Source organism: Microtus pennsylvanicus, chromosome 4, assembly GCF_037038515.1.
Source record: "Microtus pennsylvanicus isolate mMicPen1 chromosome 4, mMicPen1.hap1, whole genome shotgun sequence".
In the NCBI taxonomy this organism is placed as follows: Eukaryota; Metazoa; Chordata; class Mammalia; order Rodentia; family Cricetidae; genus Microtus; species Microtus pennsylvanicus.
Window position 1 is genome coordinate 110096050 of NC_134582.1, and position 19077 is coordinate 110115126.

At 40.6% G+C, this 19077-nt stretch overlaps 1 protein-coding gene across 1 annotated transcript in view; it reads left to right on the forward strand.

Moving 5' to 3' along the window:
- The first annotated feature begins 5566 nt into the window (after nucleotides 1-5566).
- Rala (RAS like proto-oncogene A) overlaps nucleotides 5567-19077 on the forward strand; it is a 51946-nt gene continuing 38435 nt past the window's right edge. Inside the window, exon 1 of the mRNA XM_075970150.1 lies at nucleotides 5567-5746. The gene's annotated coding sequence lies outside the window, so the exon portion shown is untranslated. The remainder of the gene's footprint in view (nucleotides 5747-19077) is intronic.

A 19077-nucleotide genomic window follows, 5' to 3' on the forward strand; every position in this document is an offset into this window, starting at 1 on the left:
TCAAAGTTTCATAAGCAAAATTAGGTTTTCTTACCTATTGTAAATACAACATGCTTTTTATTAATTATTAAAGATATTTTCTGAATAATTATATATGACATCATGAAGAATACAAAGATAAGTAAAAAAGTGCTCATTTTCAGGCTGACAAAGACACAGCTATAAATATACAATTAAAAAATATAAGCTTTGCTGAATTTTAGAGATTCTGCAAGCAGTCAATAATAAGACAAACACTCAAGTAATAGAAATGTTCTGATATAACTGTCATATCCAGATTAACATAGTAGGAAGTATGAGAAAGAACAGTGCAATTGAAAATCTCACGGGCATTTTCTCTAGACATTGGTAGCATGGGAGATTCCTGCAGAGCCCCTGATCCCTAATCAATGACAAAAGTTTGGAAATGTTTGTTCTGATCTCAGGGAAGGAATCTGCAACAGTAACAACAGGGCAAATAATTCAGCAACAGGGAAGCCATATGACAAAAATGCAAGTTGATTTTCCTTCTGCCATACCTTTGACCTGGACTGCAACCAGAAGGTACCACCCACAACCAGGGTTAATCCTTCCATATCAGCCAAAGCAATCAGGACACTTCTTAAAGTGATGCTTCCTGCTCAGGTCATTCTAATTTGTGGCAAGCTGACATTAAAACCAACCATAATACAGGATAAGCCTGATTTTATTATTTGAAATCTGTAACGACTTGAGTGCTTAGGCATGCTGTTAAAACCTCTGGGACAACTTCTTGGAACAATCAAACAAAAATCTCATAAACTGTTGTGCACACAAAATGAAACACAAATGTTGACTTGTCGTGTGTCTTAAAATGCTCATAACTGTAATACTACTTAAACACATCCTCTGATTTTTTTTTCATCAGTAGTGACAAACTATTAACCAACCGCTTTTCTATTTAGCCCCCAATACATCTTAGGGATCTTAATTGATGTTTCAAGATGTATAGTCAGTGCATCTTTTCACATACTTTTATAAATTGGTATATAATAAACATGTCTATAGATATGCATTATTTAGCCAAGAATACGTTTAAATGTTTATATGCATAAATATTTCCCTAAGAAATACTGATGCTATGAACCTAATATCTTCCATTCGTAAGAAAACCTAAACAGTCCTCGTGAGACACTACCTGTCACTATCTATACATTTGTCTAACCAGTGATACAGATGTCAGGTTCACAGGAATGCTCACATTTTCAGATAAGCATGTAGGTGAATGTAAATTTCTATTATTCCACAGAAATGCGAGTAATATGTTAAACACAAAATCTCAGATAACTACAGTAGTCATGAGTTCTGATATGCCTCACACAAATCACAATTACTTTGCACTTTTCCCTAAAGTATATATAACCTATGAATAGCCATGAGCATAGGAACTGTTTACTATAGCTTTCTTTGTTATCACTATACTACGTGTATCTTAAAGTATAAGATTTGGCTCATAAATAACAGAAGCAAATTTGCAATTCAAGAGGAAATCTGAGCACATTTGAAAAGATCTTTTATGTTTTTTGATTTGCTCAAGAAGCAAATCTGGTATTGAATGCTCTGAGTTCTACTAGACAATAGTGATGCTCTGAGTTCTAGCTAATACTAGTTCAATTAGTAATACCTACTTAAGATGCCCTTCCGTTTAAATTCTTGGAGAGCTTATAATACTGTTATTTCTTAGAGTGCCTCTGAAAAGCAGACCAGTAGAAAGTTACTGCCTTTATTCTATAGGCAGAGAAACTAAGGCACAGAAAGGTTAAGTAACTTTGCTAGGGTCATATGATGAACAACAATAAGTATTCAAGGCAGGTGGGGTCACATATGACTGTGATCTCAGCACTTGGGAGGTGGAGTCAGAAGAACCAGTGCCTCAAGGTCATCTTTGGTAATGTGGAAAGTTATGAGATTAGTTACATAATAATCTGTCTCCAAATTGTAAAACTGGGGGTATTAGAGGAGGAACAATAACAAAAAAAACTCCAGCAAATTGTTCTCATTCTCAGTTCATAGAGGGGTTTTGCTTTGTTTTTGTTTTGTTTAGACAAGGCTCACTATGTAGCCTAAACTGATCTCAAATTTGCCATAATCCTTCAGACTCATCTTCCTAAATGACAGGATTACAAACTAAAGCCGCTACATGTACTTACATGGTTTAAAACACGTAAATGTGCTTTTAAGAAATCTAAGAAAGTAGACTTAAGTAATCTAAAAACTAAATGTAACCAGGACTATCATTATGTATAAAATACTATTCTTTTTAAAAAAAAGATTTAAAAAGTTTTATTCTAGGTCAGTGTATAGATCATCTGATAACCCTCCACTGACCTATTCCAAATCTATACTCTGCCCGAGTCCCAGTCCTTAATTGTTCTGCCTCCTAGAAATGAACTTTTTTTAGTTTTTTAAATTAACTTATTCATTAAAAATTTCCACTTCCTCCCCTCCTCTCATTTCCCTCCCACTCCCCCCACTCCCTCTTCCCCTCCCTATTCAGTCCTAACAGCAGTCAGGGTTTCCTGCCCTGTGGGAAGTCAAAGGTCCTCCCCCCTCCATCCAAGTCTAGGAAGGTGAGCATCCAAACAGACTAGTCTCCCACAAGGCCAGTCCATGCAGTAGAATCAAAACTCGGTGCCATTGTCCTTGGCTTCTCAGTCAGCCCTCCTTGTCAGCCACATTCAGAGAGTCCTGTTTGATTACATGCTCCATCAGTCCCAGTCCAGCTGGCCTTGGTGAGCTCCCATTAGAGCCATTTTAGGGTTGGCTAGAGTCTTGGCTCTAGAGAGGTTCTCAGGTGTCCAAGGAGATTTCCCCAACTAGTTCCGTGGGCAGAAGAGGAGAGGGTGACTGTAGTGGCCTTATCCTATAGCCACACTGACGAATATCTTGCATATCACCATAGAACCTTCATCCGGCGATGGATGGAGATAGAGACAGAGACCCACATTGAAGCACTGGACTGAGCTCCCAAGGTCCAAATGAGGAGTAGAAGGAGGGAGAACATGAGCAAGGAAGTCAGGACCATGAGGGGTGCCTCTACCCACTGAGACGATGGAACTGATATAAAACACTATTCTACAGGCATAGAACAAGTAAAAACTTATAATTTGTGTTTGGTTGGCTGCTATAGCTATTAGATAGAAGTTTTGTTACTTGTGGCTTTCTGAAGCTCCTGTTCAAATGAAGTTTGATTTCTGTCATCTAAGGACAGGCTGACACAGCTGTGAACTAAGCCATGACTGACAGTCTGAAGACTGAGTTTGTCTCTGATGGTGTTTCTACGGCTCACTCTAGTTCTCCATACCACAGCTATTTGTGAAGCCCCTGTCCTCAACACTCGATCTGCGGCTAGTACATGCTGTTATTAAAAAGTACACAGATAACACCTCATCTGAGTTTGCAGGACTATATGATGGTTAGCACTGCCTTCTGTTTCTGGTGTACCTGACCTTTACAGTCATTAGACCATTAGGTTATAGAAAATTTTAGAATATGGATAGTGAGATACATTAGTATAGTATTTAAAAATTTTCTCAAGTAAAGGCAGAAAAAAAGGTTTTGTAACTGTGCTCAATGAAGTGAGTCTGCATCTGCTTAAATGTGGTAATATAAATCCATGGTGTTTCTAACTTCAGTTCCTCCAGTCCCTCTAGAACTCTGAATCCACCATATAGCAACTGCCATTAGATAACACCACTCTTGTTTTTTTCTTTTTTCTTTTTGTTTTTCGAGACAGGGTTTCTCTGTAGCTTTGGAGCCTGTCCTGAACTAGCTCTTGTAGAACAGGCTGACCTCAAACTCACGGAGATCTGCCTGCCTCTGACTCCTGAGTGCTGAGATTAAAGGTGTGCGCCACCACCCCTGGGCTCAGATAAAACCACTCTTACTTAAAACTAAAGAAATCCTTCTCCCATAACCTATGTCCACCATTCTTTACCTCTTTAGTAAAGTATACCTTTGTGCAATGGAGATATAGCTGTTAGTGTTTGCTGGCATGAAACCCAGGGTTTCATCTCCAGCACAAACCAGATGTGGTAGAACAAGTCTGTATGGCCAGCACTTGGGAGGAGGCGTTTAGGTCTGAAGTTTAAGGGCATCGTCAATTAAGTGGCCAAGTGGAAGTCAGCCTGGGATAAATAATACTGTCTCCAAACATCAACCCCCCCAACACACACACACACACACACACACACACACACGCACGCACGCACACACACGGGGCAGGGTGGGGAGAACAATTAAATCCTGCATCTGTTCCAAGGCAAAACAAAACATTCTCATTGTCACTTCCATTCTCTTACCCACCAGCTGCCCCAGCAAACAATCCTCAGTTTATATGGATGGCTTCATCATTCAAACCATCTCCTCCAGACGTTCGTTCACTGCCACAAAGATCGCAGCTCCTTTCCCCTTCGGTTCTGCTGGCCTTCTGCTCACCACCCCCCAACCCAGAGCCCGCCCCCGCGTCAGGCCTCCATTCATAAACTAACAACTTCAATTTTACTAGCCATCCTACTCCCAGAATTTAGGAGACGCAGCACAGAAGACAACTCATGATTTGACTCCTGTTCTCCTTCTGCAGCCTCTCAGCAACCCAGGGTGACATGTGCTACTCAACCTTCTCAATGTGCATGTCTGCTCCCTGTTCTGTGGGGTTCCGCCTTTGTTTGTATCCAGTCTTACCATTTTCTTTTTGTACTGGAAAAAAGGTGCCTTACTCATATTTAAAACTACAGTTAGTAAAGTCATCACTTCTTCCCTCCATACACACTTCCAAACAAAATTATTCTTTTTTAACTTTTATTTTTATGTGCATTCTTTTGCTATGAATTCCCCAGGAACTGAAGTTACAGACAACTGTGAGCTGCCACATGGGTGCTGAGAATTCAACTAGGGTCCTCTAGAAGAGCAGTCAGTGCTCTTAACCTGCTGATCCATCTCTACAGGGCCAATCATTTGTTTTCTTGACTGCTCACTTCACTGAGTGGGCATTCCTTGAAATAAAAGAGAATCCGTGTGTCACTGGGCCACCGACTTATCTCGGCACCATATCTATTGTCGAAGGGGCCCTTAGCCTCTTCCAGAAGGAATCAGAAGTCCATCCGCAGAGGCCAGCTCTTCGGGGCAACCACCAAGAGCCTTCAACCAGGAAAGGCGACCCACCCACGTCCCCAGATTATAAATGCGATAAGCCACGTCGCAGGCTGAAGGGAAAACGCCTGCCAGGGAACCCCAGCAGCCCCCAGAAGCAAGATGGCAGCCTTCTCCCTCCCCTCCTTCCCCAGGAGCCCCCAGTGTTCTGAGAAGACGAAGGCGCCCCGGCACCGGAACCCAGGCCACGTGTTGGGAGGTGATCGCGCCTCGCAGGCGGAGAGAGCCACCGTGAGGCAGCCAGGCCGTTATCGCACTGCGCCTCGCCCGCGCCGCAGACCCTTTGTTCGCGGCCGCCATGGTCTTTCCGGCCCCACGACAGGAAGTGCCAGGGGGCGCCCCGCCCCGCTCCCCCGCGCCCCGGAAGTGATCTGGGGCGGCTGCTGCAGAGCGGCCAGGAGGAGGGTGGGTCTCCCCAGAGCGGAGCGCCGGAGTCCTCCTCCTCCGCCGCCCAGGCCGCCGCCGCCCTCCCGACTCCTGCGGCGCCCTGCGCGGAACTCCGAGCACAGAGCCGAGCGCGGTCCGATCGGCGCAGCCGAAGCCCGAGAGCCCGCGGGGCGAGCGGCTCGCGGTGCAGGTGAGCGCCCGCCGGCCGGGGAGGCCGGGCCGCGGCGGGGGTGTGTCCGACGGGCCAGGCCCGCGGCCGCCGTGATTGCACGGCCCTCCAGCCGCCCGAGATCTAACCCGTTTGCGCCCCGAGAGCGGGCGGCCTCTCCGGAAGGTCACCTGCACCACTCCGGTACCTCCCAGGGCCGCGCCCGGGCGGTGCCCGCGACCCGGGACCGCCGCAGTCCCTGCGCTGCACTCCACCCGGTCCTCCCTCGCTTTCAATCCACTCCTTGCCGAAACAGAGCAGCTGCTCCTCCAGCCTCTCCGCCAGGGTTTGGTGCCACTTAAAGGAATGGCTTTATCAGACTCAAGTCTTTAGACGCTCCACGTCCAGCTGAATACTCGTGGGCTCTTGTACTGGTTTAACCTCTAGGAGAGGAAGGGAATGTGGGTATTGTGTGATGGGGGGGGGGGGGGGGGTCTTCCGCGCTTGGTTCCTGAAAGATGTCCAGGAGTAGAAGATCAAATGTGTGTGCTCTAACTAGGTATATGTGTGTTTGAGTGAACGGGCGTGGTGACTTGAGGTGGACTTAGGGGGAAATTAAGGAATTAACTGGCCTTTGCTTGGAAACCAGAGTGTCCAGATTTGTGAGAGCTCACCCAAGTATCTTTGAGCTCCTGTGAGAACTCTGGTGCCACGCCCTACCTGTCAAGCTGGGAAGCAGCCAATCTACAGTTTGGGTTTGTGTGCTGGGAGAACCTTTAGTTCTTTTTTAATTCTTTTCCTGTAAATAAATTACAGCTTTAATCCCATTCTCAAAGTTGGGTAACTGATTCGTTGCTCACAACGTAGAGGGCATCCCTTTTGGTTTACATTTGTTAATATGTCTAGAGTATCATTGGCTTATGTGTTTTGGATCTGTTGATACAATATTCTTGTAAACGTCTCTTGTGACCCTTAAGGTGTTCTTCCACCTTAACTCTTTTCGGAGTAGGAGCTGTGTTGTCTTCCCTCCTGTTTGCATGTGAAGTACTTGGAATCCCCCACTCATCTTCACTTAATGGCTGAGTGTGCAGTTGCTCTCATAGTCACTTTCCAGAAGCAATTGCTTTTGGCTGGGATGTACGTAGCTCAATGACAGTAGTCCCCTACAAAGGGTATTAGATTCAGTCTCTAGCAAGGTCTCAAACAATTTTGTTAGAGGAGTTTTGTTCCTTTGAGATTCTTGGAGCATAAAAATTTTGCTTCACCTTTTTGTTCTCCACTAAGATCAAAGAGCAGCTCAGGGAGAATTTGCTTTTCATATCCCCGTTCTTCAAGAAGTTAAAAATACTTAGGGATTGTGATTAGACGATATAATAATTTCTACTTCATTGTTATGTGTTTACTTCTAGAGTATATCCAGAGTTAGAAGGAGGAGATTTCCTGGCAGCAAGTGTATGCTTAGAGTTGATAACCATACCCAGTCTTAATCAAAAAGAGGAAGTTAAGAGTTGGTGCTGCTTGGAAACGTGCTGCCAAGCAGGATGCTCAGAGTGGCTCCTTTTGAAGTCTTCTGACACCCCGTTGTGACCTTGTCATCTTTTACCAGCAGGCCTTTTGTGCTTTTGTTCCGAGATCCTCTGCTGAGTGTGCAGTTGTGTGTAACATTTATTTTGAAGCAGTATTTCATTACAACTCTTTTCCCCTGGGGTTTTCAGGGTGGGGGAGATTAATTATAGGAAAGAATCTTGCTCACCACTTTTAAGGGAGTGTTTTGGCCTACAGATGGTTGCATTATTCTGGGTTTAGGGTTGTCAGAATACGGACAAAGTGCTGGTGTTTTCTCCTCGTACATATGACCCTGCGCTGGCTTCCTAGGCACTGTTTCTACAGAGCACAAGTAAATGTGCCAGGATCGCTTCTTATATATGGGTCTGCCAGATAATAGGTTCTTGTATTCTTTCATAAATGAGTGACAAGGGCAGTCATTCTACAAATACTGGGATAAGAAGCTGTGAATGTTACCTAGGAAAGAGATTATGATCTTGAAGTGGTAGGAGTCAGTAAGTTTCCAGAGACATTTTAGTTCTTAGATTAGGGAGAGGGAAGCCTTTGGTTTCTTATCCTGTAGAGAAGTTAGGTTTCCCTTTAATTCAACAACCGTCTTGACATTAATAGTTCTCATGTATTGATTGCCTCTCAAGCACTGTGGCAAGAGAATTGTAATACTAGTCTACTGATTATGTTTTTTTTCTTGTCTCCACAATATCTCTGCAAGATGGGTGGGCTTCCTCAATGCTAAGTGAAGTTATTTGGCCAGAGGCCCAGCTCACAAGGTAGTGTGTAGTAGAGGATTTGAAAGTACAGTAACCATTTCTAAGAGCACTGAACATGCACCTAATCCTAGAAGTCACAGGAAAGGTGATTGTGACTGAGCTGAGCTTCCAGAAAGCAGATCTGCTCTTACCACTCTTAGCCATGAAGTGTGACCTGGAGTCACCAGTGACCCTAGCCAAGGAGCTTCAGGTGGGAACTGCTGGCATCTTTATTTCTGGGGTGCTTGCAAACACAATGTACCCCTACATACTGTCTGTGCGTGCCAAGGTGGAAAGTAGTTGAGCATTGTTCTTGCCAGTGTCCTTGTAGGATACTAGGAAGGCAGCACAGGCACTTTGATGACTTTCTACTTTTGCAGCACCTGTTTGAGATGCGTGCCATGGCTGTTTGGGAAAAAAAGGGTTGCGGAATTCTGTTCATGTGGTTTTGATTGTTTTTCCCCCTGCAAGAATGTACTTTGAAAAATACCCTTTTTTAATGGACTTAGTCTGGGGAATGTGTCCATCCCTTAGTTTAAAAGATGAGAAGAGAGAGGCTGTTGATCCAAATAACAAAGCTCCTTTTTTGCCCCCATAAGGAAGAGTTATTCTTTGTTTCTTTTCTTTAGTGTCTCACCTTTCTTATTATGTTACTGTGTTTAGAAAAATTTGCTTGGGCTGGAGAGATGGCTCAGCGGTTAAGAGCACTTCCTGCTCTTCCAAAGGTCCTGAGTTCAATTCCCAGCAACCACATGGTGAATCACAACCATCTGTAATGAAATCGGGTGCCCTCTTCTGGCCTGCAGGCATACATGCAGACAGAATACTGAGAATACTGTACACATAATAAATAAATAAATCTTTAAAAAAAAAAGAAAAAGAAAAATTTGCTTATCAGAGAGACAATGAAATTAAAGCTGTGAGTTTTTTAAAGCAGCAGAAATTTTAAAAAGGAATTTTCATCATTGATTTAATCATACATGTTAGGGTTTATTTCCTCAAAATCAAGAGAGTAGTCTATATAAGGCATTAAATAAATATTCTTAAATGTAAAAAACTTTAAAAAATACCAATAAATCATTTAGAAATTAGATTTTATACTTTTCTGAAAATGCTGCACAGTGTCCTGTATTAGCTACAAGAGACAGAATATCCAACGTACACAATTTCCTTAACTTAAAGTTCCAATTCTTTGTTTGATTCAGTTTTGAAACTAAGTGTCAGAGTTTCACAGTGTAATTATGGACAGTCAAACACAAGATTATGAAATTATCTTGACTTCCAGATGCAGTGTAAAGACAGATAAGAATTCCATTTGCACAAAGAATGTGATGGTAGTCATTTAAGCCATAAGATTTCTGTGTTATTTTTAACATAGCCAGATAGCTATAGTGATACCCATTGAAAATGCTGCTAAGTGAGTTGTGAGTGGTTTATATAGAGCACCCTGTCTGTGTTTTATCTCGTTGGCTTCTCTGGCCAGCGCTGTGCCGGTACCAACACTCAGTCTGAGGTTTCTATCACACTGAGATCTGGTGTACTGCTTGGCTGCTTAGCCCCCATTGCCACAACTCCTCCTCAGTGTTTCTGTTGCTCTTCTAGTTGGTCCCCGCCCCTCCCAGTGAGTCTTAGCACCAGTTTGTCTGACTCTGTTGCTATTCTTACTAGAATTGCATTAAATTTATGAATCTACTTAGGAGCAGTTGACTTCTTGATGGTATTGAAACATTTTAACATTAACATAAAATACTTTTATTTTCTAAAGTTTATTTTTTCTTTAGGAACTGACTTGTGTTTTTAATACAACTTTTGTATGTTTCTTATTTTAGTCATATTTTATCCTTTTTAGGAAAATCTTCAAACTGATTATTATTTATACACATAAATACTGTTGATTTCTGCTCATTTTCCTGATATCTTGCCCAATTCTTACTAAGTTACTTTATACTGTTTTTTTCTCTTAGGCTTTCCAGATACTGTCATATCATCTGTAAATACAACTCCTCTCCCTTCTTCTCCGTGTCTGTGTGTTTTAACTTGTCTAGTTACTTTAGCTGGTCTTTCTAGAACGATATTAAGTGACTTTACAGATGTATACATTGTACCTGGATATTAATTTGGTTATGGGTGTGCATTTTTCAAAGACTGCAGTTCTCTGCTGTCTCTTTAAGAGAGACTTAACTAGAGACAGATAAGGTGAGAGGCATTCAAAATTGAGTTTCCTGGGGGGAGCAGCAGACTACAATAATGAGCAAAAGTTGGGTTTCCTGGGGGGGGGGGGTATCGGCAGACTACAGTGATGAGCAGTGAAGATGCTTGGTGGTTTCCAGTTCATGCCTGAGTCCTGTTTTCTTCCAACTTCTCTGTGGTGTTCTTCCAGACTTTACTGTTGTCTTCTCACAGTCCTAAGTGAAGCTGCCATAAATATAAAAATGGAGGGGATCTCTTATAGAATTTCTCAGTCTGAAGTTTCTGAGCTTTGCAGATGAATTCAGGTCACTTATCCTGCTGTGGCTCTGGCTCACATCATTGGTTCTCTAGGGCATATAGCGAAGTTGATGTGTAATCCGGTCCGTGTATCCAGAGATAATTGAGAGTACACAGCTTTGCGGTGGATCTAGACGGGATTATCCAGGGGCCTGACTTATCTGGCTTTGAGGTTATCCTTTCTTCAGTTTATTTATGCAAGCCTAGTCCTGTGTGTGGAATCATGTCTTGATGTGGAATCAGGTGTTGGTCCGGCATCCTGCAGGCATTTGGTTCATATAACAATATGCAGTACATACCAATGTTCAGTCTCCGAAGGCCCAAAGAATGTGTTTATATCACTGCTATGTAATTCATATAGAAAACATGTTTCCGACCCTGTCTTTAAAAGAAAACATGTTTCCTGTTTCCTATAATCTTTTTTTTTTTTTTTTTGGACAGGCTCTCATGTAGCTCACATTGAATTGCTATGTAGCTAAGGAAGACCTGGAGCTTCTGATTCTGCCACCACCTCACAAATACTGGGATTATAGGCTTACGCCACTATGTCTCAAAAGAATAATGTTTTTTGTTTGTTTGTTTGATAATGGGGATTGGACCTAGGACCTTGCATGTGCTGGGCAGGTGCTCTATCACTGATGAACACCCCAGTTAATACATGGGTTCCTGTAATTTCTGGATTATGTAGGGCCATGTGTGAGTGCTCAGTCCATATCCCATTGTCTGCCATTAAAATCTTTCCCAGGGGTGCTGAGTGGACCTTAGGCTGCAGAGCTTGTCCCTAGATGTCCTGCACTGGCCTGTTTATCCTTGCTGTCTTAGCAGTGCTGTCAGGGTTTTAATAATCTCTTGTAGTCCTAGGTTGATAACATCTTACCAGACATCTCGGTCTGTGTCCTGCTGTATATTTCTGCTTCCTGCATAGGCATCTTGCCTCACTGGCCTGGGATTTTGACTTGGTTGTGGATTTGGGGAACTTCATACTTTGGAGAATTTCAGATTTCACTCCTTGGCACATATTGCTGTCCTAGTACAGAGTTTGCAGTAATTTTCCCTTCTTTTTTATCTTCCTCTCCATTGCCTTCTATCCAGAGAAATCTCTCCTTTTATTCCCCCCCCCCTTTTTTTTTAAAGGCGTGGGCTGGCCCTTCTTTTCAAGAACATCTGGCCTGGAATGTTTGATTCCCCTGCCTCCATTATGCTAGGATTGCAGGAATGTATCACCTCACTTGGCTCTACTCACCTTTTTTGCCAAAGGCATTCAGTCTGGAAAAGAAAATCTCTGTCTTCTGAGTCTTTAGGTTTCTGAGACACCACCAGCCCTGATCACTTAGTGCTTAGATAATTGGTACCTTTCCCACAGCCCTACTAGTTTCTCAGGTCTCCCTGATCTCCTGCCCGTGTGCTACAATTACGATCATTCTCTATGCCCCTTACTTTATTATTATTTGCTACTTTTGTTATTTGTTGTTTGCTTAGCCCCAAATAAATGAAAAACTTATCTTCTTGTTCTTGCTTTCAGTTCAGAAAATTCAGTCCCTCTTTTATTTTTTAAGTCTTTTTATCTTGTTACAATTGTTTGAAATTTGTATATTTATTGGTCATTTCCTTTGCTTTTCTGTGACTTGTTCTTTAATGTCTTTTTTTCTTCAATAAAGAGGCTAATTCTTTTTTAAAAACATTATTGAAATGTAATTAATCTGCCAGAAACTCATCCTCTTAAATTTCATAGTTCAGTGAATTTTGGTATAGTCAGAGACTTTTGTTTACCTTTACCACTGCTAGAACACTTCTATTGCCTTTTAAGATGAAAGCCATTGTAGATTTATCCTGCCCTGCAGGATATTCGTGGCTGCTGTTATTCATGTCTCTACAAAGTTGCTATTCTGGATGTTCTAGGATTCCATAGATGGTCTTTTGTATCTGACTTCTTTGGTTAACATACTGTTTTCATACGTGTCATAGCATATATGAACACTTCAATTTTGTATAGTTGAATGATCTGTTGTGTGAATATGCTGTGCTAATTGATTGGTTCTTGAGTGCTTCTGCTTGAGGGTTTATGTTAGTGTCTTAACACTGAATTATATCTTCTGACTTACCTTGAACATTTTGAGGAATGGACAAGTATCCCCTAGGGTACCTGTTCCATTTGGTGAAGATAGAGAAGAACTAGCAGTGTGTTCCCACTTTTATTCTGTCTGTATAAACACTTGTTATTGTCCATATTTTTGTTCATAGCCATTGTAGTAGCTATAATTTCTACATTTTTTCCATCTGTTAGGGTGCTTTAAGCAGTCCCGTGTGTGAAGTAATTTGTATTTTAGCATATCTTGTCTTTTCTTCCTTCTTGTCTTAGTTTAAGATCAAATGCTGAGAAAGCTTTATTATGTGACTTTTTGAACTTCTAAGTAAATTTCCTTTTTAGTTCACTAACAAGATTTATATTTTACATTAGCATTTTTGATGAGTTTTCATACCAGAGAAATCCTGTCTCGAAAAACCAAAAAAAAAAAGTTTCATACTATTAAAATTATATATGTGTGTGTGCGTGTGTGTGTGTCTATATCTGTGTGTTTATCTGGTGTGTGTATCTGGCATGTGATGGCATGTGAGTGCCCAAGGAGGCCAAAGTGATGTTGGATCCCCTGAAACTTGAGGTACAGGTGGTTATGAGCTGCCTGACCTGGGTGTTGGGAACTGAACTTCAGTCCTTTGGAAAAGCAACAGATGCTCTTAACTGCTGAGCCATCTCTCTGGTGCTACTGTTAAAACTTTAAATTGTTCAAATAGATTGTTAGAACTTGTGCAGTAGGAAATAACAAGACAAAATGTCTGAGGTGAGGAATTAGAGTAGTCATAGGAAATACTGGCTGTTTCTTAAGTGAACAGAGTAATATTGACTACAAATCCACAAAGCCCAAATTAGGACTAGAGTAACCAAAAATGGTAGTTTCATGTTATATACATCTCAGTATGCAATATGGTTAAATATTTAACCATGAAGCTTAACTAATTTTGTGTATATGATGTTATTTTTTGAGACAGTACCTTTCTCTGTAGCACTGGGATGATAAGTGTGATCCCACCACTATACCTGTTCTATCTATGTCTCCTATTTGTTCCCTAGAAAGATCAAGTGAGGGCTAATGATATGGTTCAGTGTGTAAAGATGCTTGCTACCTCTTTAATGGCCTTAGTTTCATCTGCAGAACCCACATGGTGGAGGGGAGAGTTGATTTCCACAAGTTGTCCTTTGACCTTCACCCACTCACAGTGGTATACTTGAGTCCACACTCACCTGTCTCACACACACATACACACAGACGCACACACACCATACCACTCACACAAATACACAAATGTAAAAAATTCAGTAGAGATCAAATGAGAAGCTGGGTGTGGTCACATGTTTGTAACATCATCACTCAAGATGCTAAGAGGACTGAAAATCATTTGGAAGCCAGCCTGAGCTACACAGTTAGCCCTGTCTCCAAAAACTAAAAAGTAAAGTTAATATAAATTCAACAAATGAGAGTCCCATTTGGAATGTTTTTGTTTTGAAGCTTTCAGACCTACAGACAAGTTAGAAGAGCAGTACATTGGATATGTACAAACCCACACCTGTATTCACCTTATCATTTTTTTAGTTTATTCGTTCATCCATCTATCCATTCAGTTTGGTGCTGGGGATTGAACCCAGGGCCTCATGCATCTGCTGGGTGTGCCACTGATGAGCTACATGCTAGCCCTGATTTCCATTTTGCTACCTTTGCTTTTCTTTCAGCAATTAAGGGATTCTTGTTTATTGATTAATTGACTACCTGTTTCCAAGTAAATGGAGAAATTAATCCCTGTGCTCTTTTACTTACATATTTGAGCATAAAGGCAGTCTTCTACATACTACCATATTGTAAAGCCTAAGACAGTAATATTTCCATAATACTGTCTAGTTTCTGGTTCAAATGAATATTTCTCAGTTGTCTCTTAATGTTTTTAATAGCTCTTTTTCTTGTCTTAGAATCCAGTCAGAGTCCATGATTTCTCTCTCCCATTTATGTCTTTAGTCCTTATCTTTTTGAATGAATTTATCTCTGATCCATGGACTTTTATGAGATATAATTTATCCACTTTAAGGTTTGTGTGATTTTTAATAACTCCTAAATTGTGTAACCATTGCTATAATACAATATTAAAACATAGTTTTCAAACTTTGATAAGATTCTTGTGTGTGTGTGTGTGTGTGTGTGTGTGTGTGTGTGTGTGTGTGTGTGTGTACTTGGTATGGGTGCATGCATGGGCATGAGGCCATGTATGTGAAGCCATCATGTGTCATCCTCAGTGATCCTTTGTGTGTGTACTTGGTATGGGAGCATGCATGGGCATGAGGCCATGTATGTGAAGCCATCATGTGTCATCCTCAGTAATCCTTTGATGCGGTATTTCTCATTGGCCTGGGAGCACCAGTGATACACCTGTTTCCATCTCTGTAGCCCTGGAATTACAGGTGCCCACCATCATGCCTGGCCTTTGTACACTTCTTGGGATCAGACTTGGTCCTCATACTGGCTTTACCAGTGGAGGCTCCCCACCCCTAGCCCAAATCTTGGTAAGATTCCGTATGCCCAAGTTAGTCCCAGTTCCCATTCCCCAGTACTAGACAACTACTATTTTATATTCTTTTCCAAGAATTTTCCCTTTACCCTTTCTGGACAGAACATAAGTATTGAATCATATAATAGACAGACTTTGTGTTTTTTTTTTAACTTGGTGCGTTTTTTATGACTTACTCATTTTGTAACATGTAGCTAGTAGTTTTTCCATTTTTATTGATGAGTTGTAGTCCATCTTATAGATATATTACATTTTGCTCATCCACTCATTGGTTGATGGATATCTAGATTATTTCTATGGATTTTTGCTTTTTTAAATATTAAATAATCTTGCTGTGAATTTTCTCATAAAAGTCTTTATATGAACGTGTTTTCATTTCTCTTGGTATATGCCCAGGGGTGTAATTGCTGGGTTGTGTGGTACATTTATTCTTAACTTTTTCTGAAACTGCCTAGCTGTCTTCTAAATTGGCAACTATTTTTTTCATTCCTATCACCAGCTTTTGAGAGCTTCTGTTTGAGGGCTCAGCTTTAAGAACATGTTTACAACCACTGCTATAGTTTGTTGTTATTATTTAGCCATTCTAATGGATATAAAATGATATCCCATTGTGTGGATTCTGTTTATGTGGTTGTTTTTGTCTCCTCCTCCCAGGTGCTGGGATTACATGTGTTCATGACCACTTTCATGGTACTGAAGATTGAACCCAGGACTTTGTGCTTGCTGGGCAAGCCCTCTTCAGACTAAGCTGTATCCCTAGCCCTTCTTGTGATTTAATTTTCATGTCTCTAATAATCATGGTGTTAAGCATCTCTGTATGTCCTTAGAGGCCATTCATACATATTCTTCAGTGAAATGACTAATGCATTCTTCTTCCCTGTTTCTTTTTAAATTGAGTTGATATCTTTTATTATGGAGTTATGTGTGTGTTCTATATATTAGCCTTTCATTAGATATGTGTTATTAGTAAATGATTTAGTTGGCAAGTGCTGGGATTCTGTAATGATGTTAACCATGAGTGATGCATAATGCTTCCTCATTTGTTATGAAGCTATTTTTTGAGGGTTGGAATAAAACCAGGACTTTTCTTAATTTCTCTGCATGTTTATTACTGAGCCACATACATAGATCTTGATTTATTTTTTTCTGTGGTGGAGTGAGGAGTGGATAGATAATCCCCTTTCTAAAAGGAAGGGATTATGTACAGACAAGTCATATGTGTGCTTATCTTATGGTGTTATATCATTCTGTAGTGAATAGAAGGTTGCTTAATTAGGAAGTATTTAAAAATAAAGATATGTTTAATTGATTAATTTTGGCTCTGATCACACTTTGTGAGCAGTACTTTTGCAGCTTTTTCCAAACACATGTTAACATCCCATTTCCCATACATGTTAACACATGGTTTAAGATAAAACATCCCCTATTAACAATGAAATAACTTGATAATGGCCCAACCCTGCTTCTCCTAGCCATTCTTCTGGGTTTTTTTAGCTCTCTGGGTAGGGTTATATCCAACTGTTTCAGAGTCCCTGCGTTCCTACAGATTGCTGAAATCGGTCTTTTATAGTTAGTTTGCTATCCTTCCACATTCACTGAAGTGGGGTTCTTAAGCTGTGTCAGTGCCCATATGTTACATGATTCATCTTTCAAGTGAGTTTTTTAAAAGTAAGACGCCCCAGTTCGTTTTTATAATTGGGTGTGTGATAGATATGGTGACAATGATGAGGACTATTGATGGGACTGATTTTCCTGCTTAAAACTAGAAGTTTGGGTTCTTTTTTTCTCACTTGAAGTGTTTTTTTATCTAAATCCTGAATCAGTAATAGAACTAGTTGTTCATGTAGTTGAGCAAGTAACTTTGGATTCTGTGTGGATTTTGCATTTCTTCCACAAACTGCCTTTCAAGATTTGTTTTCGGCATGTGAAAGGGAAGGATTGAAAAGGTCATCTTGTGTGTTTCCCCACCTGCGGGAGAAGCGTCTTCATGTTTAACTTCCATGGGTTCTCCAACAAGAGGTAGTTGTTATAAAGAAGAAAAAACAAGTTTATTAATGCAACTCTTGGATTTTGGTATGTGTATGTTAAGAGGACAATAGATCCTGGGTGTTTACTCATTGATGATCATTTTCAGAGGTAATTTCTCATTTCTAGAGCCATAGTTTAACCTCTAAGGTTTCCCCAGCTTCACTTTACTTTGTAGCACACACTGACTCTTTCCTCTCCCACCACTGATGAGGGTGTAGAGCACTGTCCTTTATCGAAACTGTCCGATTTTTCACAGAAGAATGTTTACTTACCTGCAGACTCAGAGTTAAAAGGATAACTTTCTATTTTCAGAAGAATGTTATTCAATCTTTATCTCATTTCCTGTTGGGTTGGTTACTATGTTGTTATAAATTGTGAACTAGAACACTGCAATTTATGGCTTTGAACCCCATGTAATTTTGTTACATCTTTAACTTTTTGATACAAATACTAACAATTTGTTTTAACCAAAATTTTTGTTGTTTAAAACCCCAGAATTAATCTTTGTCAAAGCTTTACTAGCATTGAGATTGTAAAATAGTGAAGTTATCCCTGCTTTTAGTTGAGATTTTAGTAACTTATTAAAATTTCCTACATTATGCATTATTAGGATATATATGGCATTACATGAAAAATTTGTGCAAAATGTAAGAGACCCGTATGCTACTCATAAATTATTACTGCTGGGTTTTTGTTGGTTTTTTTTTTTTTTTTTTGGTTTTTCGAGACAGGGTTTCTCTATGGCTTTGGAGCCTGTCCTGGAACTAGCTCTGTAGACCAGGCTGGTCTCGAACTCACAGAGACCTGCCTGCCTCTGCCTCCCGAGTGCTGGGATTAAAGGCATGCGCCACCATCCCCCGGCTTCTGCTGTTTTATTATATTAATAAATTAAGAATAATGTAACCAAACCTTTGAATTCTGGACCTTGAATTTGAAGTACCTTTTGGTTAGAAATATTGCAGTCATAATTTTAATTTTAACACCATTAGGATTTAGAACTGAACATGAACTATACATAAAAAATGCTGTTGTTATTGTCTCAGGGTTTCTATTGCTCTGAAGAGACACCATACCATGGCAACTCTTATAAAGAAAAACATTTAATTTGGGTGGCTTATAGTTCAGCGTTTTAGTCCATTACCCTCATCGCAGGATATGGCAGTGTGCAGGTAGACATGGTGCTGGAGGAGGAGCTGAAAGTCTTAACATCTTGATCAGCAGGCAACAGGAAGTGAACTGAACTAGGTGTAGCTTAAGCATAGGACACCCACATAGTGACGCACTTGCTCCAACAATGCCATCTCTACTTCAACAAAGTCAAACCTCCTAACAGTGCCACTCCCTATGAGCTTATTGGGGCCAATTACATTCAAACTACCATATTTATGTTACAATTATAGGCCAAGAGTAAACAACAGGTTTCTTTTGTGTCCTTTTTTGTCATATTAATCAATAAATCACATTTTTTGACTACCCACTTTTTGACTTTGTTGAGGTGTGGGACATGAAAGCATAAAAACTCAGAAATGTCTTTTCCCTTTTAAGCTAGTCATATGAACATGTGTTGAGATGAAAGTTGTTACTAAGTTTTTTCTTCATACCCAACCTGGGATGAATTGACAGTTATTGCTTCAAAACATGAAATGAGAAAGAGAAAAATGACAGCAACTGAGTGTTTTTGGTTTGATTGATTTTCTTAGGATTCTGTTGGTTGGTCTTTAACATTTGGAGCTAATGGTATGTATGTGTTACCTATAGAGGATAAAATCTCAAAGCAGCAGCCTTGTGGTAGAGGAATCTGTGGCATCACAGTGCAGATCTTTTTTTTTTCCGTTTATTTATTTATTAAAGATTTCTGTCTCTTCCCCGCCACCGCCTCCTATTTCCCTCCCCCTCCCCCAACCAAGGCCCCCTCCCTCATCAGCCCAAAGA